Below are 26,157 nucleotides of genomic sequence, written 5' to 3'. Positions count from 1 at the left end.
AATCGGTGGAAAATACTTATGTTACATCCAATTCAAAAACGATATTCATTATTTAACAGAGACCCAAGTATTGATCCACCTTTTCTCCCTGTTATCATAAGGGGGACAATAAATACTTTTTCATCACCATTATAATAAGACCAAAAAGAAAACCAATCTACGAATAAGAGACCCCAAATAGAGTAAAAGAAAAAGTCTAATCAAACACTCTTTGCCATACCCCTATACAACCCCTATTATAATACCATGAACAGAAGGACATAACTGATACCCCTATAATTTGGAGACTGGAAGTCGCGACACAAGCCATAGGCGACTATCGATGGCACCTACGCACCGATTAACAAGACACCGTTCAAGAGGGGTAACACACGGAGAAACTAGGCCACGATTTCATTGCAATCGTACGAATCAGAAGTAAGAATTTTCCCCACCATCGAAAAATTGCAGAAGGCCACCACCAGACAGAGGAACCCTTAGAGAGGGGTAACACTTAGGAGATCAGACCACAATCTTATCCACGAATCCGCAAAAAGAGGATTTTCCCCACCATTGGAAAAATTGCAGGAGGACACCACCGGACAGAGGAACCCTTTGAGAGGGGTAACAAGTATAAAACCCCCTGTATTATATCTCGGAGGGCAGTTCACCCGCAGTTCGTCAGAGTTCAAAGCTCACGTGGCCACTCCTTATTAGCGTGTCAGTCAGAGGCTCTACTCCATCGATACCCCTGTTCACTGAGCCCAAGATCTTCTATTTTGAACTTAATCGAAAAACGCGAACAACCCAAGTCATAGTCACAATAATCCAACAACACCCCTCGTTTAAGTAACCAACGCTTTCTGTGAACTTTTACCTCGATTACACATAATTCAGAAATTGTACCTGCAACTACTAAGTACCTTATTCACCCGGAAATAAAGAAAACCGGGATATCAATTGTGATTACCATTGTACGTGTGAAATTGTAAACGTGTCGTGCAGCATTTGTGGGAACAATAAACCACCGGAAAACTAACCAACGTGAGTAACTAATTCATCTCTTATAACGTTTAGCCCCGACACACGTAACTCCCGGACCGTCCTCCCCCGACATTCTTTCCATACCAAACGACGAGGCTTCCGTTCCTGGGTAAAGGACTTGATTGTCTTGACCCAAAAGAGAAGTCATACCTGTGTTGCGTTCTCTCTAACTCCGATAAGCTCCCGGGGACGTAACACTTAGTGATCATGTAGAAATTTACAGTTTAAAGAAGCTAAGTGATACGCGCTGGGAAGCCAAAATAAATAGCCTAAAGTCTGTTCGCTATCAAATTTGCGAGATTCATGATGCTCTGGTTACACTGGCTGACGTAACAGAAAAAACTGATCACACCACCTCACATGAGGCAAGCACATTAGCGGAGCAGCAAAAAGATTTCGGCTTTTTGTTTGGTAGTTGTTGTTTGGTAGTATGGTACGAAATTCTGTTTCAAATTAATGTTGTTAGCAAATCACTGCAATCGAAAGATATCGATCTTGGTAAATCCGCAAGAAATGCTTGAAAATTGTTGCAATTTCTTCGAAGAATACCGAAAAACCGGATTTAAAAAAGCCTGTTCCATTGCAAGAGATCTAGCAGAAGCACTTCAAATCAACCCAGAATTTAAACCAGAAAAACGTTTACGACGTATAAAATGTCGGGCTGGTGAAATGGCTACGAATGAGCTAATTGAATCTCCTGAGAAAAAATTTTAAGTCGAATTCTTCAACAAGTTGCTGGACGTCACTTTAATGTCAATAAAAGAAAGATTATATCAATAAAAAGACTATTCGGAAACGTGGGTTCTTTTAGACGATATTAAGAACATTCCGGAAAAGAAGTAGAGCTACAACTTTTTCACCTATTCGGACTATCCGGATTACCCGGACCCGACGAATTCAACACTTCAAACCCGGTTATCCGGACTATCCGGTTTGGTTCGGGTACTCGGATGTCAAAGTATCCGAACTATCCGAACTATTCGGATAGTTCGAGTACTCGGATACCTAATTACCGAACTACCCGAACTCTTCGGATAGTTCGAGTACTCAGATACCGGATTATCTCGATTACCCGGATAATACGGGTAATGCGAGTAGTTTGGAGGATTCACAGCAAGTATTTTCATTTCATCGACAACTGTGTTGGTTTTCATCGCATATACCACATAACACGTCGAGAAAACTGACATCCTAATAACGCGAAAAATTCAGGGCTTTTCTCACGTTCTCTTAATAAACAATTTTAAGGTAACTACTGCATTAAAACGCTAGTCGAAAAACTGCTAAATTGTACTACTATTGTTTCACGCAAACTTCAACGCATTAATTAAACGCAGGTGCATTTGTACATTGTCATGTCCATGCGATGTATAAAAACATAAATAACGATAGATGGTTCCACAAATAACAGATTTTCTTCGAGATATTCCAAAGAATAAAATCCGTCTTTATCAAACGATTCCCATGCATTATGTCTCAATTTGTTTCTCGAGATCCCCTCTACGAATTCACTTTGCATGAAACCATCATAAAAATTTTCATTGTTTTTGATGTTTTGAAAATAATAATGATATCCAGCAAGAAAAACCGAAAATTACATTAACTCGGCCTGTTTCTCCTACAATACGTCACTGGAGTCACGTTCAAATGTTAACTCTCCACACAACGTATGGCAACTTAGGTATAACTTTTATACTAATCAAACAATCAAACCTGGTATATCTTACAGAAAGATATAAATATATAGAGAATCAGGAAACAAGCCTATGAAGAAACTCGAAGTTTTAATAATCACCACGTTTTTCATAACTAATACAGTTAGTGCACACTTTTTGTCGCTTTATCTTTGGAATGAAACTCAACAAATCAAATTGTAATTTTTATTTAATAACCTTCGTCATATATCCCTTGATCATTGAAAATTTTAGAAAACATTGATTATTCACAGTTATCGTGATGAATATGACTTTTTTGAGTGTTTCCCATAATAATGTATGTAGAACTGCGAGATGTTTGGTAGGAAATATCTCACATCTGAAAAGGATAAATTCTTTTGACATTTTAAACGATATCAAATAATAGCGGTTTGAAACACTCTTCCGCAAAAAAAGCTATTGACAAACGCTATGGCAAAATTAATAAAAATATCGTTTTGGTGATGAATTTATTTTAAAGTTTAATATACGTTTTCTTAACATAAACTTAAGAATATATGAAAGAATAACATATATCAAGAGACTTTTAGAGATGGCTATGACCCCCAGTAAATATTAAAAAGATTTAAATTTTTCGACTTCCGGTTTGATTATTTATCAATTGTTCTTATTTATCTGCAAATAAGGTTTTGCTGATACTATTTTATAACAAAAGTTGGCCAAACCCATCATATTGAAGTAGGAAAGGGGGAGCAAAGTGAGACACTTCCTGCCAAAATGAGGAAAAAAAACTTGACTTTCCCTACAATTCTACATTAGATATCGTTCAAGTTGAAATTTTTTTTATTTAAAAAAATTTTTTTCTCAACTCAAAAGTTTTTGGAAATGTTTTGAATGTTTCCTTCATGGAGAAAATATACACAAAATCATCATCAGTAAGTTAAATCCAATGCGCTGAGTTTAAGTCTTGAGTCATTGTTTAATATTTGTTTGTCTATTAATTAATTTTTTCATGATAAAAAAAAACACTTTTTTCGACAGGTGACCCACTTTCTGGTTCGCTGCCTATATATGAGAGCGACTCGTGATATGCATAAAAGCTATATATTATTTTGTGTTTATCGACTTTGTGTTTATCGACTCCAAGACCAAAATTATACTTGGTAAGGTTGAGCGCCACTATTTTTGGGGGCCTGCTAGTAAACAATGTCGTCAGACGAATTTGGTCAAAACACGGCAAAAACATGCCTGTGTATGTCTTCTGAACAGCGCCTCTAACGTTTCACGATAAGCGTTACCGCGTCCAAGCTTATTTCATTACGCCAGCGTCGCCATACGCGCTTCACCACACAAAGAAGAACGTAAAATTTTTCTCATTCTTTGTGCGCCTATTAGACCAGTACGTGAATTATCAATAATTATTTTTCCTAAAATTATAATAATGCCGCGTTTAACGAGTTGGGTATGGAAATATTGTGAATGATCTGAACGTGGTATTGAAGCCACTTGTAATCTTTGCAAAGAAGTGTTGCAAACAAAAGGTTCAAGATCTTCACTAATCAGACATCTTCAAGTTATTCATGGTTATATGGCCGAGCAAGATGATGATGAGGTTCCTCGAAAACGCAACAGGTACGTACGTTTTTTCAAAATAATGATATAAATCACTATGGGTGAGGAAAAAGGGGAGAAGTTTTGGACAGAGAAAGGGGTTAGGCAGGGGTGTCCGCTGAGCCCGCAGCTATTCACGCTGTTGCTGGCGGACATGGATGAAGAGCTGGAAAAAGGGCGGTGGGGAGGGGTGAAGCTGGGGGGTGGGGGGAAGGTATATTCGCTGGCATATGCGGATGATGTGGTGTTGTTGGCGAAGGATGAGGACGAGATGAAGGGGATGATGAGGACGTTGGAGAGGTACATAGAGGGGAAAGGGCTGGAGGTGAATACGGGAAAGACGAAGGTGATGAGGTGTAGGGTGGGAGGGGGAAGAAAAAGAAAGGTGGTATGGCAATGGGGAGGAGTAAGGATAGAAGAGGTGAATAGGTATACGTACTTGGGTTATGTGGTGAGAGCGAATGGAAGTCAGGAGGAGCAGGTGGAGGAGAGGGTGATGAAGGCGGCGAAGATAATGGGGAAAGTATGGGGGATAGGGAAAAATAAGTTTGGTAGCGATTGGGGAAGGAGAGTGTGGCTTTTCGATAAGTTGGTGTGGCCAGTAGTGGGTTATGGAGTGGAGATTTGGGGGTGGAAGGGAAGGGAGATAGTAGAGGCTGCAGGAAAGGTATTTAAGATGGGTGCTGGGGGCGACGAGAGGGGTGGCGGGGTATATGGTGAGGGAGGAACTGCAAAGGGATAAGCTGGAGGTGCGAGCGGGGATGAGAGCATGGGGATACGAGAAGAGATTGGAGACGGGGAAGGGGGGAGAATTGGCGAGAAGATGTAGGGGTGAGATGAAGAGAAGGGCAGGAAGAAGGCAGGAAGCAGGAGGATGGGAGAGTGAAAGGAAGGAGTTTTACTTAAGGATGGGATGGGATCTGGAGGAGGTGGAGAGGAGATGGGAGAGTGGGGATATGAAGGGGGAGAATATAGTGAGGGAGGAGAGAGTAAGGCAGGAGGAGGGGAGATGGGAGAGGATAATTAAGTCAAGGAGTAACAGGGATTACAAGTTTGTGAAGGAGAGAGGGATCCCGGGATATTTGAAAAAGGGGTGGAAGGAGGAGAGATGGGGGAGGGTAGCCAGGTTCAGGCTAGGGGACGAGATGAGAGGGGGGAGGTACTGGGAGCAGAGGGAAGGGAGGGAGTGTAGGATGTGCACGAGTAGCAGGGAGACGTGGGAGCACGTGATGGAGGAATGTACGGGATGGGGGGCGGAGGAGGGTTGGCAAAGTATGCGGGAAGAGGTGTTGGGAGGGGAGGGTCAAGGGGAGGAGTGGATGAAGAAGATTGAGGAGTGGAGAGGGTAGAAGGGAGGGAGTAAAAAGGTGCAGCGGAAACGGAGGTCGCGCGCGGCGTGCAATGGTGTAAGAGGAGTGAGGAATGTGTGTGGGTGTGAATGATCTCTCTCTCTCTCGAATTGGAGCGTATATAGGTTAAGGGCGAGAAGGCAAATAGGCTAAAGAGAAGAAGGGTGTAGAATAAGGAAATGTGTAAATCATGTGTAAATTATGTATATCGAAAAATGTAAAAAGGTGTAAAAATGGAATGTTAAGGAAGTCGAGCTGTAACCCGAAAGGGAAAAATAAAGGCTATATTTAATATAAATCACTAAAAAAAGAAAATGTTATAATCAACACAAAAATACACAAATCAATTTTCGCTACGTTTTCACATTTTGAAGCCTCTATAACTATTAATCCATTGTGTCTGAGCTATCAATTTTAAGTCCGATAATTTTTCGAGAATAAATGAACAGATTATTATGAAAACTTGAATGCCAAAGTGATATATATATTATAGATCTATTGCTAGCTATCCTCGAAACGTAATTTTATTCTAATCTGACCAGGTACGCTGATGGAGTCGAGCAGGACAACGCGATGGAAATCGGAGTCGATGAGTCTGTCACAATTCACCTACCATCAACCGCACGTGTACTGCCGGAAGCTGAGTCTGCCGGTGATTCAAATGACTCATTCTTGAGTAATCAACCGTCTACTTCCCTTCAAAGTGATCAGTTACTTTCGTGCAACGGTGAAAAAGAAACCCCCACCAACGCCAGACCTACATTACGTCCTACTAACATATATCGTGGACGAGTAAGATCCGTGGTAGGTGCTCGATCGGATCGTCCGTGTAATCGAGATCGAGTTAAGTTGATTACTCAAAGTTTGACAAAAATGATTGTGAACAGTATGTTGCCATTATCGTTTATCGCGAGCAAAGGCTTTCGCGATTTTATGGAGGTCGTGGAGCCTAATTATTGGGTCCCTTGCGTAAAAACTATAAAACATCGATTGGAACTCTTGTATGATCAAGTTTCGACAAAAATTGCTGTAGAGTTGTCTTCTACAATGGTTATGGCTTGGACTTCAGACTGCTGGTCATCTCGAAGTCAGGATTCGTACATCACGGTGACTACGCATTTTCTTGATCAAAACTGGACGCCGAAATCATTTACTTTGGCGACTGAAGGATTGAACGAGCGACATACAGCTGCGAACTTGACCGCTAAACTTCAAAATGTTATGACCAAGTGGGAGATTGTCGGAAAAGTTGTTGGTGTCGTTACAGATAATGCACCAAATGCGAAGAATTCCGTGAGAGACCTCAAAAATTTATTAATTTAAGACACAATTACCTGTGCGGCACACACCCTTCAACTTTGCATCACGACAGCATTTAAATCTGAAGTTGTTTCCGCAGTTTGCGAAAAAACTGCCAAAGTTGTCGGTCATTTCCGTCATTCAAACATTGCTACAACTGCGCTAGAAAAAAAAAACAAGAACAACTTGGCTTGGACAAATTGAAACTGATTCAAAGCGTTTCTATCAGATGGGATAGTACTTATGCCATGTTGGATCGATTGATCGTAAACCGGAACGCTGTGATGAATGTTTTTTCTGATTGAACCATAACTAGTACTGCAATCGCTGAACGTTTGGAAATTTCAGAACGCGAGTGGTTGAAAATGGAAAACTTGCAAAAAGTTTTAAAACCATTGCAAGTTGCAACTACAGTTTTATGTAGTGATTCAGTTGCACCTACGTCGATGGTCCGTCCAATCATTTTAACACTCCACGACATCCACCTCAAAGAATTGAATGAGGACGATCACCACATTAGGTCATTGAAATCAACCCTACGTAATGAGCTGACCATAAGATTCGACTTGCAGTATAATCCTGACTATAACGTGACTGCGAGACAAATAGCAAGTTTTCTAGATCCTCGATATAAAGATTTGCAAGTTGAGTCTCTAGAAGCTCGAAATGATATCATATCGTTTGTGAAGGGCTATTTCGTTGATGAAAAGATGGACGAAGCAGAAGAACAAAGCCATGAAACAGCTATGGATTTCTTGTTTCAGGCCGCTCCAACACGCCATACACTCCAAGCTCAAGTCGATATGTACCTAAGTGAGTCACAAATCAGTCACAATTCGAATCCTTATGAATGGTGGACAACACGAGAGAAACGATACCCTGCTATTGCAGATTTGGCGCGAAAATATTTGTGCATTCCTGCTACATCGGCAAGCTCTGAACGAGTGTTTTCGACAGCCGGTAATATTGTGAGTTCAAAGAGAAGCTGCTTACTTCCGGAAAATGTTAACCTGCTAGTTTTTCTGTACCAGAATCGTGCACTACTGTGATTCTGATATTGCCGATTGTATCGTGACTGCAGTGATCGATGGCACTGTCTGTTGACTCGCGTTATATTTCATAATTCGAATAACAAAAAAAGTTCCGGCATACCCAAAACGCTTCAAGCCACTATCGAATCTCTTGACGTTTTTTTTTTATAACGGATTTCACCTGATTCTACGCTAGTTGTTTTTTGATATCGATTCAAACAATCTTTTGATATCGATTCTGCTTCGATATCTCTTCGTTCAATATTAAAAATCATCTGTTTCAGTTTCAGTCAAAAAGCAATTGGGAACTTTTTTGAATTTTTTAATCCTTCGAAAAATTCGTTGTTTACAAAAATCCGAGAAAAATTCCTCGAATCTACAGAGAATATCCTTAGCAATTCTAGAGTTACCTATTTTTTCCTTTTCCATTGAATTCTATCTGTTTTTAGAAATTCATAAAAACGTATCATTTCCGAGCATAAATTCGAGATCATGTTGACTAAGATTGTTTTATGTCAGTTTTCGTGTTCAAACTTTTGATAAATACATATCTACCGGATATACATATAGCATTGTAACATGAATAATACATATTATTTTTCTAATCGATCTATGTAATTGCTGTGAATATTGATTAAATTATGTCGCCAATGAAAAGGTATCGTATTTTCTTGATTTGACAACCTATATTATCACTTTATATTTCACTATCGTAAATCAAATCTGTCGCGTTCATTAAATATATGGCGAAAAGGTGAAAGAATGCTGTACATATGTAATATGAGCGTAGGCCAATTACCCGGTTGAGTCGAAACTAACCGTACGGGCCATCTGAATAATTGAACTATTCAAATACTCGGGTTAACCAGATATTCGAACTACCCGAATACTGAAACTATACGGAATTCGACCTACACGGATCCTCGAACTATCCGGGTATCCGCACTACCCGGAAACCCGAACTATTCGGATATCCGATGTATCCGGGTATCCGAACTATCCGGATTTGAAGTTTCATATCTCACGGATTCGGGTATCTCAGATATCCGAATACTCGGATAGTTCGGACTTCAATACGAGCCCTAAAAAGAAGGAACTCGTGGTGTTCTGTGCTAATCTCGAGCAAAAGCTTACGGTTAATTCTAATTCCGATATCGACGGAAACGCACTATGTGACGAGCATATAAGCTTGAAGCATTTTCTCCCGGATGGTAATATTTCCTGTCTAAGCGTTCTCAATTTCATACGATAGCGCAATATTCGGGAACTGTATCCAAATGTATGGATTGCATTCCGGATTTTTGCAACTATTCCAGTTACGGTTGTAAGTGGAGAAGGTAGTATTTCGAAATTAAAATTAACTAGGGAAAAAAAGGTTGGGACAAGTACATTGATGGTGTCTTGTTTCTGGATGACATAGAAAAAAGATTTAGAACCAGGAAAAAAATTCTATAAAAATAATAAACGAAAAATTGAAAAGTTCAAAAAAATTCAACAAAAATAAAAAACAATCGAAAAAATTCTGTAAAGAAAAATAAAAAATTTTCAAAAAAAAATCATAAATATTGAACAAATTGAAAAATGTACTATCCAAGTTACATGCAGTATAAAAATGTATGATATCAATTGGAGGCCAAGTTTTTATTGATAATTTGGAATATTTACCGAAAAAATTGGAAACTGTAATGAAATTCATGATAATTATTTTCACGAAAAAACTTAATGAAAAAAAAGACATAACGGAAGTTACGTGCAGTACTAAAATGTATTATATCAATTCGAGGTCAAGTATTTATCAGTTATTCGAAATATAATCTCCGGCGACAAATGAGCGTTGAGAATCCTTGTCGGGCTCACAACGTTTTATCAAAATTACTAAAAAATTAATGGAAATAAAATCATTAAAAATTCACATGAAAGTCATATGTTACTTCATCAAGGTATACACTTTAAAGAATCGATTCCCCTCCGACTTTCAGGATCCCCTGGTATTATTCACAACATTCAACTTCGATTGGATCGGTACAAATTATGTTCAAATACGTCTTAAACGTACTTGTCCGGCCCATCACTTTTTATTCAAATTGCTAATTCGAAAACAAATCAAAAACGAAGTTAATGCATGTGTTAATATTAAGGAACAGTAATTCCCGAGAAAATAATTTTCCTTCGAATCGCTCTTGTCAAAATGAAACGAAAATGAAAGATGAAGTTGATTAATCTATTTATATTATATGGAGTCATAATTCACAACAAAATCATTTTTCTACAAATTCCAGGAATCCACGTGTCGTACTCGACTAGTGATATTTATCAAAATGTGTACGTGACTATAGAAAAAAAAACATTGCATGGCTGAGTAGGTTCGAAAATTTCTAGTAATGCGCCTGATTATCTCTCATTTTCATTGGTTCTTCCCGAATGGTATGTGTTCACTGAAGAAATTGAGAAGTGGATATTGCTATACGAACTTGCGAACAATCAAGTTCAAATTACTTGGAGATATTATTTTTATTTTTATCCATTTTATTATATTTGTCATTATAGAAAAGCCCTGATTTGTTGTCGAATGAGCAATTTGAATAAAAAGTGATTGGTCGGACAAGTACGTTTAAGACGTATTTGAACATAATTTGTACCGATCCAATCGAAGTTGAATGTTGTGAATAATATCAGGGGATCCTGAAAGTCGGAGGGGAATCGATTCTTTAAAGTGTATACCTTGATGAAGTAACGAATGACTTTCATGTGAATTTTTAATGATTTTATTTCCATTAATTTTTTAGTAATTTTGATAAAACGTTGTGAGCCCGACAAGGATTCTCAACGCTCATTTGTCGCCGGAGATTATATTTCGAATAACTGATAAATACTTGACCTCGAATTGATATAGTACATTTTAGTACTGCACGTAACTTCCGTTATGTCTTTTTTTTCATTAACTTTTTTCGTGAAAATAATTATCATGAATTTCATTACAGTTTCCAATTTTTTCGATAAATATTCCAAATTATCAATAAAAACTTGGCCTCCAATTGATATCATACATTTTTATACTGCATGTAACTTGGATAGTACATTTTTCAATTTGTTCAATATTTATGATTTTTTTTTGAAAATTTTTTATTTTTCTTTACAGAATTTTTTCGATTGTTTTTTATTTTTGTTGAATTTTTTTGAACTTTTCAATTTTTCGTTTATTATTTTTATAGAATTTTTTTCCTGGTTCTAAATCTTTTTTCTATGTCATCCAGAAACAAGAGACCATCAATGTACTTGTCGCAAGCTTTTTTTCCCTAGGGGAAGTTTATGGTTTGATATCACGCCTTTTTTCTCAAATGTTCCTCATTTATGTTATGACGGTTATAGGATTTTAGTATAAATTTCTATGAATTATTTGCTTAGTACATTTTTATAGATTCCATTCTCATACGAACATTTTTTATGGGATAATCTTTTACATGAAATTATCAGGAAATAAGGGACCATCAATGTACTTTTCCCAATCTTATTTTCCCTAGGTATGATGTTCGGCTTATAAAGTTGATTTCCACCATAAAAGGCCAGTTTTTCGAAAAAATTGTAGTGAAAATATTTCGTCACAAGTCTGCTCTTGAACTTTGGCGATTTTTTTCCTTATACTCTAATATGTTATGCCTATTAGGAACTAAACAGCATGGAGGAATCCGGGATGAGGCCCGCGAAATGAATTTCGGTTTATAATGTTTGTTTCCACGTAAAAGACCAATTTTTCTTCAAAATTGTACTGAAAATATTTCGGCACTGGTTTGGTCTTGGACTTTGGTGATTTTTCTCCTTGTCTTCTAATATGTTTTGTCTATTGGGAATCCAAGAGCATGGAGAAATGCGTGTTGTGGGCCATAATATGATTTTCGGCTTATAACGTTGGTTTCCACGAAATAAGATCTATTTTTCGTTAAAATTGTACTGGAAATATTTCGTCACAGGTCTGTCTTTGGACTTTGGCGATTTTTTTCCTTGTACTCTAATATGCTTCGTCTATTTGGAACCCAAGAGCATGGGGAAAAGTGTGTTGCGGGCCGAGATATGATTTTCGGCCTATAACGTTGGTTTCCACGAAAAACAACAAATTTCTCGTCAACATTGTACAGAAAACATTCCGTCACAGGTCTGTCCATGGAGTTGGGCTATTTTTTTTTTCTACTCTAATTTGCTATGCTTATTGGGAAACCAAGAGAATCGTAGAAAGCGGGTTGGGGGCCGAGATATGATTTTCGGCTTATAACGTTGGTTTCCACGAAAAAGGACCTATTTTTCGTCAAAATTGTACTGGAAATATTTCGGCACTGGTTTCTTCTTCCACGTTGGTGATTTACCCCCTTATCTTCTCATATGTTTTGTGTAATAGGAACCCAAGAGAGTGAAGAAATGCGTCTCGTGGGCTGTAATATGATTTTCGGCTTATAACGTTGGTTTCCGCGACAAAAGATCTATTTTTCGTCAAAATTGTACTGAAAATATTTCGTCACCTGTCTGTCCTTGGCCTTTGGCGATTTTTTCCAAGTCTTCATACCAAGAAAGAACTGATGTAAAGATTTCCTTAATAGAACAGATTTTATTTATCCCTTTTCTTCAAAATTCAAATGAAAGATAGATCAAATTCAAGACACGAAAAATCCAACAGATTTGCCCACTTTAAATGTCGCTTTTGCATTCTGAATCTAGAGATTTCATTTCATCCAAAACGTGCCCTCAATCAAATATATTTCCAAAGTTTGCAAGCGGCCGCTGAGGTTCAATTATCCACAGTTTGATAGTTGCTGAAAAAAAGTACCCGTAAACTTCTACCATTTATTATGCCAGAACTCAAAGCAGCAAAAAAAACTAAGCGAACTTAATTCAACAAAGCAACAGAATTCAAAGACGTTTAAGGTGCCTGCATTGGTTTTGGAGAAAAACCATTTCAGGACAATTCAGAAATTAATTTAGAAATTCGAAAACTCACAATGGAGTAGAAAAAGGAAAATTGAAGTATCTAGAAATGCGGAAGACTTTTGTGATGAATTTTCTAGATTACATGATACGGTTGGAGGAAATGATTTGAATGATTGGCACACATGCTGCAACACAGAAATATCAAAGTTTGGAAGTATTTGCTGTATATCAGTCATACAAACTTCAATACTATTTGAAAAGGAACACTTAAAAACTTGTCGAACCAAGTTCCATTACATATTACCATAATCAAAGATAAGGGGTGATCCGTCGCATATATATTTATCCACAGAAATTTCAGAGTTCGCCGGTATCTGCTGCGGTTCAATGTATCTGCGCAATGAGCTTCGAAGACAGCAATTTCAAATCTATCCATAAATGAGCAACTGAAGACTTTTATAATCAATTTTTTTCTTCATATAGATGTTACAGTTAGAGTCAAAATGTAAAATGAATGGCACAGTATTTAAATTGTATAGTTTACAGATTTTTGCAGTATTTTAATGATCCGAATCTACAGCATTATAATGAAAAGTTGTCAAAAGTCATGATGTTACATTAAAATGACATAGCGCACATTGCATTCAGCAATTCTGTAAGTTTCTGGGGATGTTGGTAGGCATCATATTTGATCGCATCCAAAACTGAGCAACAGTAGACTTATCGGAATGAATTTTTTTTATAATAATTCCATATTTGTAGTTTGCAAAGTGGAAATACTCAACATACATGTCATTCTATAAGTTTTGTTATCAAAATTTGTGTTTGCATACTGCATTCCTAAGATACGACTTTTCATATCATTAGCAAAAAAAGCATCCAAAGGCTTTCTGGAAAAGTTTCCAAATTTATCACTCGACAGACCTAATAGGAAAAGAATAACTACACACTATACCAAGACCAGATTTTTTTTTGAAAATCTGATTTACAAAATGTGCAATTCAAGATCATGGTTAGAAACCTCTCGAATCATGTTACCACAATCATCATGAAGGAGTAGAAAATCATAGAACACATATTAGGGAACGAATTAATAATATGAATCGATCCGCTGCAAACTGAGCGGGTGAAAACAAGGATCGGAGAGGGCAGAGCCAAACTGAATATCAAGCAAAATATGGGGATGTTTAAAAATAATGACGACACAAGAAATAAATTAGAAAATACTTATTCAATTAAAGTTTCTAATATCATTCTAACAGTTGCGTGCATTTTTGTTCTATTTATTCGTATATATAACCTATGTACACATGATATATAACCACGCCACTGACAATTTATTCGCACTGGACAATATTTCTCGTACTCTGGTTTAATTGAAGGATTATTTCAGTTAACACTTATTTTCAATCGAACGACATAATGAAATCTTGAAAAGTTTCGTTGACATATATGCATCGCGCATTTTTTATATTCTTTTTCACACACACATCACAGACTACATTTACGCGGCCGCTTTGATACCGGTTTAATATATCACAAATAACAAAATAAATAGTAATATGCACTTCTTTAGATGACGAAAATTATTTTTTTATTGATCCCGCACGCACTTCGCAATGTCGAAACTCTGTTCATACGATCAAAAACTGACACATGGTTTGTACATATTGTAACGAAACGCTCTTGCCGACCTGGCCTGAACGCCGCCACGCGTCGGTTCGAGCAACCTTAATAATAAGGAGCAGGTATGAAGGAAACGCGGACACCGTTAATTTTGTGAAAATAATAAAATAATCGATTTTATTCAATTTAGATCGATATTTAACAAAAATAAAGAAGATTTAGCACTTTGGCTCGCGGAAAATAAAATTTGTATTTTGATTTTAATATTGTCTTGCTTTGTTTAATCGGATCTGGCGAGAAAAAGACCCGAAAGACCCGAAAACGTTGCAAATTCTCTGTCTGAGATAATTTTTAATTTCTCAATTTTCGGAATTTAATTGTACAAAATTAACAAATAAACAAAAAAAAAATTTGTTTTTATTCTAATTAACGCTTTTGTCTTGTATTTTCGACACGCCTTAACCCTAAAAATTCGCTATAAATGCAAAGTTTAATTTTCCCGATGTCCTGTTACGTTAGCTCTAAGAATAAGTGAATCCAAGAATATTGCTCGCTTTTACAATTTTGAATTTCTTTTTACTCGATATAAAATCAATTTTCAACTATCGTTTCTTGGATTATTATTTTCTAAATGGGTCTAGATCTCCCTACCTGGACCACCTCGGACAATGTTTTTCAAACGTGAATTTAATTTTTGATAATAAGATGAATTTTTAATTCTCCTCAACAATAAGAAAGAAATAAAACGTTAAAAGGTAGGATGCAAACCACGGGCTATGGGATAGAAACGTCACCGAATCCCTCCGAGAGTCCGTGCATTTACAGGGTAGAGGTAACCCCCCGTCCACATGTTATGGGATCGAGACGTCACCGAGTCGATCCGAGAACTCCGCGCAACGGAAGGCCGGAAAATTTTTTAGAGGTTAGGTGCGGACCCCGGATTATGGGATCGAGACGTCGCCGAGTCGCTCCGAGAATCCAGGCATCCAAGGAAATAGGCAATCCACCGTCCACGGGCTATGGGATCGAGACGTCGCCGAGTCGATCCGAGAGTCCGCGCTACGGGAACCCCAAAGATTTTGAGAATAGGTTTTGTATTGCTGAGGCTGATGTCGAGGTGTACTAGGAGAAGTCCGAGTTGATTCTTTAGCCAGGGAGAACTGTCTACCGAATGAGTCGCGCAGCGCTTCTTATACCCCGTTCCCCACCATGAAATTCTCGAGCGCCGAGAATCTCAGTTTTCGACCGGTTCTGCGCATCAACTTGTTACGTCCTCTCCGATTGGCCCGTTGCCATGATTCGCGATCTCCCGTTGGTCGAGCGGGCTAGCATACGATGCGCAGACTACCGCTTTTTATGATTTACAGCTTATTCCGATGTTAAACAATAAAAACTTCAATTTGATCAATTATTACTCAATTTCTTCTTTAATTTGGCATTGTTATTTGTTTTAATATGATTCGTAAAATTATAATCGCTAAAAGTCACGTACGCGTCCTATAGCCCATCAACGCTCTGCCCGCGCATGCGTCGTAGTCGCTTTTTACATTTTTCATTATTACCTTAAAATTTTAAAAAATGTTTAACTGTGAAAAAATATGAGATCTATTGTAACATATACAGTGAATGAATTACGTTTCCTGTAGGAATTCTGAATTTTGGAAATAAAATAAAATGAGATCATTTTCTAACGTAGCCAAGTACAGTGAATGAATTAAGGTTCTTGTGGAATTCATTCGTGTACACTTTTAGCCCTAATCCCTCACTTATTCATAAAAATTTTCCAGCAAACGTCACAGAGCAACAAAGGTTTCTCGAATGATTCTGCAATTATTAAGAGATTATCATCTGTTTTTATGCTAGCACGGGTTATAAACTTAAAACAGTTTACGCGTACAAGTGCATGCATTGTATCTATACGATGAACTGCACAAATTCATTTTCAACATTACACACAAGCTTGGCGTGCATGGTTTTCAATCGGAAGCTCGGGAAGAGACAATTGTTTAAATTTACTATGAAAACAATAATTAATTAGAATTGTATGAACGAGTGTGAAAAAAACCGATCCCCCAATAAAATAAGAGGGGCCCTGTTATATAATGATTTGGTAAACAATACAGATGGGTGAAATTTGTGGATAAAATTGAACAATTAAACGAACGGATAAAGAAATGAAATCAATCAATCCCTTTATATGCCTTTATCTTGTACGGATAGATACGGCCATTCTTTCATGCCCATACGCATTTTAATTTATCGACGCGTCACTTTCACTCGTTTGTCCGTACACTCTTTTTTTTACCAAATGGGCAGATGATTGGATGAATTACAGAAGTATTGAAATGGATGAACAAAGAAGTAAGCTGTGTAAACATTGATTTGAGAAAAGAAAACGCGTTGAATACGAAACTTTTGGAGTAATGAATTTATCAGTCAAACTGGTCAAGAATAGATATTTTTCTTTGTGTACACAGCGCGAGATCTTACGTCGAACTACTCAATAAAATAGTTGGATGGAAAAGGGATGGCAAATTAAAAAACAATTACATGAGAGGATCATCAAGTTTTCTTCAAATATATGGACGGATGAAGCATTCCTTCGCCGAGCTTCCGATTGAAAACCATGCACGCCAAGCTTGTGTGTAATGTTGAAAATGAATTTGTGCAGTTCATCGTATAGATACAATGCATGCACTTGTACGCGTAAACTGTTTTAAGTTTATAACCCGTGCTAGCATAAAAACAGATGATAATCTCTTAATAATTGCAGAATCATTCGAGAAACCTTTGTTGCTCTGTGACGTTTGCTGGAAAATTTTTATGAATAAGTGAGGGATTAGGGCTAAAAGTGTACACGAATGAATTCCACAAGAACCTTAATTCATTCACTGTACTTGGCTACGTTAGAAAATGATCTCATTTTTTTTTATTTCCAAAATTCAGAATTCCTACAGGAAACGTAATTCATTCACTGTATATGTTACAATAGATCTCATATTTTTTCACAGTTAAACATTTTTTAAAATTTATTTATTGACAATGCGAATATAGAAAATCATTTAAAACGACGGTCACGACCTTTTAATACTTGGCGTGCCTTTTTTACTTTTTGAAGTTTTAATATTTACTGATTTCACTTCTTTTTGCGAGACGTGACAACTATATAGGAATCGTCTTTCATTCACTATATTTGTCAACTTCAGAAAACGATCTCATTTTTTTTTCTATTTTGAAGTTTTTTATTGATAATACAAATATAGAAAATTATTGGAAACTACGGTCGCGACCTTTTAATAATTGGCGTTCTTTTTTTACTTTGTCAATTATTTTTTTTTCTAATTTAGCTTATTTTTTAGAGGCGTGACAATATTTACTTAAGAAAAAAAATACATTCATCGTCTTCGACGAAAATTTTTAAAACGATTTGTTTCAAGTTGAGTGCTTTTCTCTATGTGCCAAAAGCAATCGACACAGCCAATTTTTCTATATAGACGGACGAAAACTGTGCGGTTATGTTCATGTGAGTTGAAACCTTTTACAAGCAATAATGGTGACGATTTTGATTATCCATTCAGCAAATCGAATTTTCCAATGAAAGATTGGGAAATTCCTATGCAATGGGATGATATTTTCATTTCCTATTCCTTTTTTTGAAAAGTTCCCCTTGTTTACTTGGAAAAATGATTTTTGAAACTATCTTCTTTTCATTCATGGATTCCATGTTGACATGGATACTGTCAATGGTTTGCAATGTCCAAGGAGATGTTTCCATGGTATTCAATGTCTAAGACCACAGCTTTATGGTTATTGGTGTCCAGTGATATTTTTTTAATGGTCTTCTGTAACGTCTGAACCTGCCTCGTCAATGCAAACTATTAAATCGCAGATCTAGATATCGATAACTATGAGGAAATATATCGTAAACCATTGCACCGTTTACCTAAATATCGGGAAATATAAAATTGGCGAATATATATATTGAAAAATACGAAGGCATCCACCTAGACATCGAAAACCCTATAGTCGCCAAACTAGACATCGTAAACTATAGAGCCGACGACCTAGATATCGAAAAGCTTAGAAAAACTCACCACACTATCGGAAACTATGGAGCCATTGACTTTCATATCGGGAACCATTGACAAATTCACCTTAACATCGGAAACTATGGAGCTATCGACCGGGATAGTGAAAACTATGAAGTCGTCAACCTAGTCCACGAAAACAATGGGAAAACATACCTGGACATTGAAAACTACGGAGCCGTTGATCTAGACCTCGAAAAGCATGAAGAAACATACCAAGGCGACGAAATCCATGGAGAAATATACCTAGCCATCGAAAACCATGGAGCTGTCGATGTAGACATCGAAAACAATGGAACCGTCGACCTAGACCATGAAAACCATGGAGAACCATAACCAAACATCGAAAACTATGGAATTGTTGACCTAGCATCAAAAGCCATGACGGAATATACCTGGACCACGAAAACCATGAAGGAACATACGTAGACATTTAAAACTATGAAGAAATATACCTGGACATCCAAAACCATGGAGGAATATACCTAGACATTGAAAAATATATAGACACATACCTAGACATCGAAAAGTATGGAGTCATCGACCTAGATCACGGAAATGATGAAGAAATATACCTAGAAAACAAAAACTATGGAAACTCAGACCTAGCCATCGAAAACTGTGGAACCATCAATTTAGACCACGAAAACCATGGAGAAACATACCCAGACATCGAAAAACATGGAGGAATATACCTGAACCACGAAAACCATGATGAAACATGCCTAGACATTGAAAACCATGGAGGAATATACCTGGACGACGAAAAACATGGAGGAATATACCTGGACCACGAAAACCATGGAAGAATCTACGTAGACCACGAAAACCATAGAAAAACATATCCATACATCGAAAACCATGGAGGAATATACCTGGACCACGAAAACCACGTAGGAACATATCCAGACATCGAAAACCATGAAGGCATATACTTAGACATCAAAACCCATGGAAGAATTATCCTAGACCACGAAAACCATGAAGAAACATGCCTAGACATTGAAAACCATGGAGGAATATACCTAGACATCGAAACCCATGGAGGAATTATCCTCGACCACGAAAACCCGAGAGAAACATACCTGAACATCGAAAACTGTGGAGCCGTCGACCTCAACTGCGAAAACCATGAAGAAACATACCCAGACCACGAAAACCATGAAGAAACATATCCATACATTGAAAACCATGGAGAAATATACCTGGACCACGAAAACCATGTAGGAACATATCCAGACATCGAAAACCATGAAGGAATATACCTAGACATCAAAACCCATGGAGGAATTATCCTAGACCACGAAAACCATGGAGAAGCATACTTGGGCATCGAAAACTGTGGAGCCGTCGACCTCGACCCCGAAAACCATGATAAAACATGCCTAGACATTGAAAACCATGGAGGAATATACCTAGACATCAAAACCCATGGAGGAATTATCCTCGACCACGAAAACCCGAGAGAAACATACCTGAACATCGAAAACTGTGGAGCCGTCGACCTCGACTGCGAAAATCATGAAGAAACATACCCAGACCACGAAAACCATGGAGAAACAAATCCAGCCATCGAAAACCATGGAGGAATATACCTGAACCACGAAAACCATGATGAAACATGCCTAAACATTGAAAACCATGGAGGAATATACCTGGACGACGAAATACATGGAGGAATATGCCTGGACCACGAAAACCATGTAGGAACATATCCAGACATCGAAAACCATGAAGGAATATACCTAGACATCAAAACCCATGGAGGAATTATCCTAGACCACGAAAACCATGAAGAAACATGCCTAGACATTGAAAACCATGGAGGAATTATCCGAGACCACGAAAACCATGGAGAAACATACCTGGACATCGAAACCTGTGGAGCCGTCAACCTCGATCGCGAAAACCATGGAGGAATATATCTGGACATAAAAAACTATGGGGTCGTCCACCTAGAAATCGAAATTCGCGATAGAATGTACCTAAACCTAGTCCTCCAAAACCCATGATCTATCGCCCTAGACATCCTCGAAAAATCCAGCGGCGTCGACCAGAATTTTATATTTTTTTATTTTTATTATTTATTATTTAATGTTATTCGTATTATTCAATTTTTTTGTTTTCTTATATTATTATCATTTTATATTATATATTGTATAATATAATATATATATTATATTATATATTAATTATAATAAAATATTTATTATAATAATATTTTATTATTAATTAATATTAATAAATAAAATATATATTATATAATTATATACATATTTTATACGCAAACCAGGAGCTGGTATTGCCCCCGCTGTGCGCCCATTCTCTGTCTCTCTCGCTCGGCGACGCAGAAGGAGAGGGGGTAGCCGCGTTCAGCGCAGTGCGTGACGTAGAGTGTGACAAAAGTAAGAAATCGTGCAAAGGACGTAAGTCCAAATGTAAACAAGCGTAACTTACGCCCCTCTGTCTCTGAGAAAATGAAAATCCCGAAATGATGGATTTTAAATCACTAACGTTACATATCTCAGGATCTACTGGACGGATTTACTTGCAACAAAGACCAATGGAAAGAGAAAAATCGAAAAAAAATCGTCACAAATTTTCAAGTTCTTTTATGAAATGGTTTATTTGTGAGAACCATTTGAAAATTCTGTGACGTCATAAAACCGGCATATTCGCGTATATAAGAGTAGCGGCAGGGCTCGCGCTGGCTTTTCTTTTGCGCTGCAGTTTTTCCTTTTAATACTTGGCGTCGAGCCGCTACCGCGTCTCTTGATTTTGTTACATTGATTTGACTTCAGATCATTTTTCTTAAACTCGTACTATTTTTCTGATGATTTTGATCATATTCACGTGCTCGGGCGACTTAAAATAAAAAAAATACAAAAAGAATTAATCTCGATAAAATATAGCGCGGCGAAGTTCAGAGCGGCGCCGGTAGCCCCGCTCGGGCTCATGCCTACCGGCCTAAGATGGCCGCCACCTGTCAACAACGACGAGCGTGGTCGCCGCGATGTTTTGTCCGCGATCTAAAGATCGCGGAGTTTCGTTAGTTTCGACGGGCTCGGGCCGTCGCGCGAGTGTTTCGTCACAATATATATATGTATATCGGTCGAATTTATGACTGCTGTTACCAGCTGTGCTGCGCCGTGTGCTACGTTCTGAAGTTGACGTCAGATTTCCAATCATCAACAACTAATTTCAACAACCAATCACAACGTCTAAAAATGGATGTCGTCAGATCCAACGAATCAGAAACTCGAGAGCATCAAAGTGCCTTTGATGGTGTTTATAAATACAGACGCATAAATTCTTGAATGTGTTGGTAACTTTTGCATAATCTTGAGCCCGTCCAAAGTTTTTTCTCAGCAAATACGCCACCGATCATGCTGATTTAGGGCGGAATTGAAAGAGAATTACTCAATTGGCTTAAACTTCAATTTTCAAGTTGTTAAATGGCTCCTGAGCTTCGTAATTCAATAAAATCACATGCCAATTTTACCCCCACCACGGCGAATCGTTTTATTCAGTGAAAGTATAGTCTCGGCGAGAGTCTCGGGCCAGCAGACGACAGGGCTGTCAATGTACTTGTCCCGAGACTCTACCGAGTCTCTTGATAAAAACGTATCTCCGATCAACAATTTCTCAATCGAGACTCTCCAACCTCGCTACCCTCTCGATTGAAAATGAAATCACTGGACAGTTGGATTTTTCAAATTTAATTCGAATGTTTGCAGATAAAAAGGCCCGAAAAGCAAAATTTTACTGAGGAATGGAAGAAAATTGAAAAAAAGTAGGAAAATGGTGCAAAATGTTCCATAAAAATAGAAAAAAAAACATGAAATGAGCATGCAATAAAAAAACCGGAAAAAAATTTTAAAAAATTTCTACAAAACTTTCTACGTTCACATCGTTAGCTCTGGGTAACGCCAAAAAAAAGATTTTTAATATACGTTTACTATTACATTGGTTCAGCAAAAAATTAACACTCGATATTGATTTCCTTAAATGGACGCCACAATATTCTTGCCCGGAGTGTCAGTAGCTCTAACGCCGGTACTGTTGAATTGTTTTAATGAGTGCGATTTACGGGCACAACAGATAACATATGAGCTTCGTAATTCAAGAAAATGACATGTCAATTTCACCCCCCCCCCCCCCCCCCCCCTCCTCCCACCGCGAATCGTTTTATTCAGAGAAAGTATAGTCTCGGCAAGCCTCGGGCTAGCAGACGACAGGGTTGTCAATGTACTTGTCCCAAGACTCTACCGAGTTTCTTGATACGATGATCAGAGGTCTCAATAATTTCCTGGGTTATTATTATGGAAAATCTTCAAACGTGATGCGCCGTTCGAAATCATTTTTTGGTGAGCTCTGCTTTTGGGGATATTTGTTTTTACTTTAATTCGACTTTTTCGACTGGATGCAAAAGAAAAATGATCATTTTTTTCCGCACACCTTAACATTAAAGCTCGAAAATCGCGAAAACTCCAAAAACATTTATAGACACTCGCACGTAATATATTTTTCGAGTTCTCACCCCCTCCACAAGTCTTCTCAATACATCATAATATTACAAAAATGTTCCAACTCACTTCTAGTAACTGTTTGATTTCAAAATGGACGTCTCGACGAATACGATATACTATTATGCATTTTCCGGAAAAACCATGAGTTGATCCATCTGTCACGCAGCACCGAAAAATGCTCTGGTCCACCAGTGTATGAGGTATCCAACGTCCTGATTCTGCAACAGTAACGTAAGTTTCAGACTCTATATTAAATCAAATGAATAGCATCGGCACACAGAAAAAAATGGGCAGTACGAGAAATCGGACCCATCAATCTTTATGTATTTTGGCTCGCTGAATCCGAATCCGGGGTCAGATTGGGTAATACACCTCCAAAATTTTGAGTAAATTCAAAAAAACAGCAAAAATTGCGGAAATCGCTGTTAAAAGCACGATAAAAGTTGTCTTCGATCTTAATCGAGGGTTTTTTTTATGTAATTTGATGCGCTGAATCAGAATCTGGAATCGGATTGGCTGATATACCGGCAACATTTTGAGTAACCTGCAAAAATCGCTAAAAATGGGTCAAAATCGCTGCGATGGGTATGGGAGGTGTTTTATTGATCCAGATCGAATACGCTCTTGTGAAACGGGTAAAAAGTTGTGCCATTTTATAATAAACTCGCTGTAATTATTTTAGACTTTTTCGTTGAAATTTTCTTTTCGTTTCTGGTCGGGTCCCGACTGACAGAAGCGATTTATCTCGAAAACGATGGGGTTTGCGATAAAATTTGCGATTGGCATTTTTCAAATTTTTTTTTTGATGTTTTTTTAGAATAAGCGAGGTGCTTCTATTAAATTTTATCGCAATCCCCATCTTATGTCAATAAAAAAAAATAGTCCATTTAATCGCTTACCCCGTTTACACCTGTTTCTCATCGAAAAACCCACCTTTGGCTTTGAGAAATGCGTCGACGAGTCGTGGCATACGCTCGATCATTTGGTCGATTATGGCTGGATCCAAATTTACCCAAGCTTCAAGCTTCAAGTCTTCAAGCTTTTGCCATGAATCATTAGCAGAGGAACGGCAAATCGTTCTAATTTTCCGAACAAGCTCCTCCTACAAAAGCTCAATCGGATTTAGATCAGGAGATTGTGGTGGCCAAGTCATGTTAACAATCACTCCATTTTTTCCCTTAGTTTCCAAATATCGTCGATAGAGGCGGGAACTATGTTTCGGATCGTTGTCTTGTTGCATTACAAATTCGCGACCGATGATCCTGAGACCTGACGGACTTACATGCCTGATCAGGATTTGATGGTACTGCTCTTTTTTCGTGATCCCCTCAACTTTTATCAAATCGCCGGTACCGTGACCAGAAAAGCAGCCCCATACCATGACCAAACCACCTCCATTTTTCACAGTAGGCAGTAAACATTGAGGAACCTTTTTCTCCGAACACGTTCTCCTGACGTAGACTCGTCGTTGAGAACTAAAAATTACCAATTTCGAGTCGTCCGTCCACAGTACCTTCTTCCATTGGTCGATTGTCCATCCTCTGTATTTTAGCACCCACTGATATCTTTTTTTTTCACTGGACGCAGAAGCAGTTTTTTGACCGCAACGCAACCCCTCAGTACAGCCCTCAGCAATCTTCGTTTTATCGTTGTCACCGATACCGGAGTTTTCCTGGTGTTCACGAATTATGTCCTAATTCAATTTCCGATTTCTCTTACTCATGAGAACGACGTGCTTGTCTTCTTGTGAAGTCGTTACCTTCGGCCCGCTTGAACGATGAGCATCGATATAGGAGTCCGTTTTTTTAAATCGTTGAACAGTTGTTCGAACTCCGCTGCACGAAATTTGCAGCGGCAATGTTTACATCGATATAAGTTACTTCACCGTTCAAAATGATGGGTATCGGAGGTTGTCATTCTTTTCGCGTCGCGGCATTGTTAACATTTTTGTAGAGAAATATGCGCAATGTTGTCAAGAAGCAAATCTGTTTTATGGATATATCGAAACGTGTGTACTAAAATCATAAAAAGAATGGATTCCTGCAGAAAAACGCAGTAGCATATTTTTATTATATAATGGGCGAATGTCGCTTCGAATAATTCTCAAAAAAATTAGTATTTCACATAACAGAGTTCGAACAACACTTTAGCGATTAAAAAAACCAATTCCTACGATGGTCATCGTCCAGGCCAGTCAAAAGTGACTACGCAACCGGAAGATAAAAATATTATTCTCGTGAGCAAGAGAAATCGAAGATTGACAGCCAGTGAACTTGAAGCAAAATTCATTGACATGTATCATTTCCTATTTTCGAGGTCACTCCCTTTAACGGTGCTGTTTAAATTGGGCTAAAGCCTATGTTTTTTTATATTTAAAAAAAATTAAGACTGAAGCAGTTCGGTATTACGCCAACGTGTGCGCTTACAGCGCTCAAACGGTTCGGTATTATGCCAACATGTAATTATAATAAGTTAATCAATTCAATTGTAAGCACGGGAAATAAATTGAACTATTTTCTCTCTCTGTCTCTCTCTTTTCCTATGTATATTTGTATCTGTGCATTTGGTTTGGTTAATTGAATTTCATAATTTATTCAAACAAATAGAGGAAAGACAAACAATTTATGTCTTTCGTTCAAACAAATGAGAACAGTATGTACCCGATATTTTTGCCTAGATAATGATCCTAGAAGCTATTTTTGAAAAACTATACTTAAAAATAGTTTTCAGTCTAATTTAAACAATACCATTAAAAGGAGCGACCTCGAAAATAGAGAATGATACATGCGAAATCTGGCTAGGTGACGTTAGAAACTTCAAACTGCTGTAATCGTTGAACGATTGGTTCTAGGCCAATGATTCTAAGGACTTTTTTTGTAGGGAATTCAATTTTCTACAAAAATACGTCAGTAGAATATCTGTGCAATTTTTTTTACAGATGATATGGAACAATGTTCACCGAAGTTTTTTTTTCACGTGTTATTCTTATGGAAAATTGAAGTATGCGGTGGGCCGGCCGAAATAATTTT

The 26,157-nt window shown here is 37.7% G+C and overlaps 1 pseudogene; it reads left to right on the top strand.

The window, feature by feature from the left end:
* On the top strand, window positions 1-22,368 carry LOC122411326 (uncharacterized; annotated as a pseudogene).
* The last annotated feature ends 3,789 nt before the right edge of the window (window positions 22,369-26,157 follow it).

Source organism: Venturia canescens, chromosome 5 (genome assembly GCF_019457755.1).
Source record: "Venturia canescens isolate UGA chromosome 5, ASM1945775v1, whole genome shotgun sequence".
Lineage (NCBI taxonomy): Eukaryota > Metazoa > Arthropoda > Insecta > Hymenoptera > Ichneumonidae > Venturia > Venturia canescens.
Note: the sequence above shows the minus strand (reverse complement) of the source record. Positions and strands in the feature narration are given on the sequence as shown.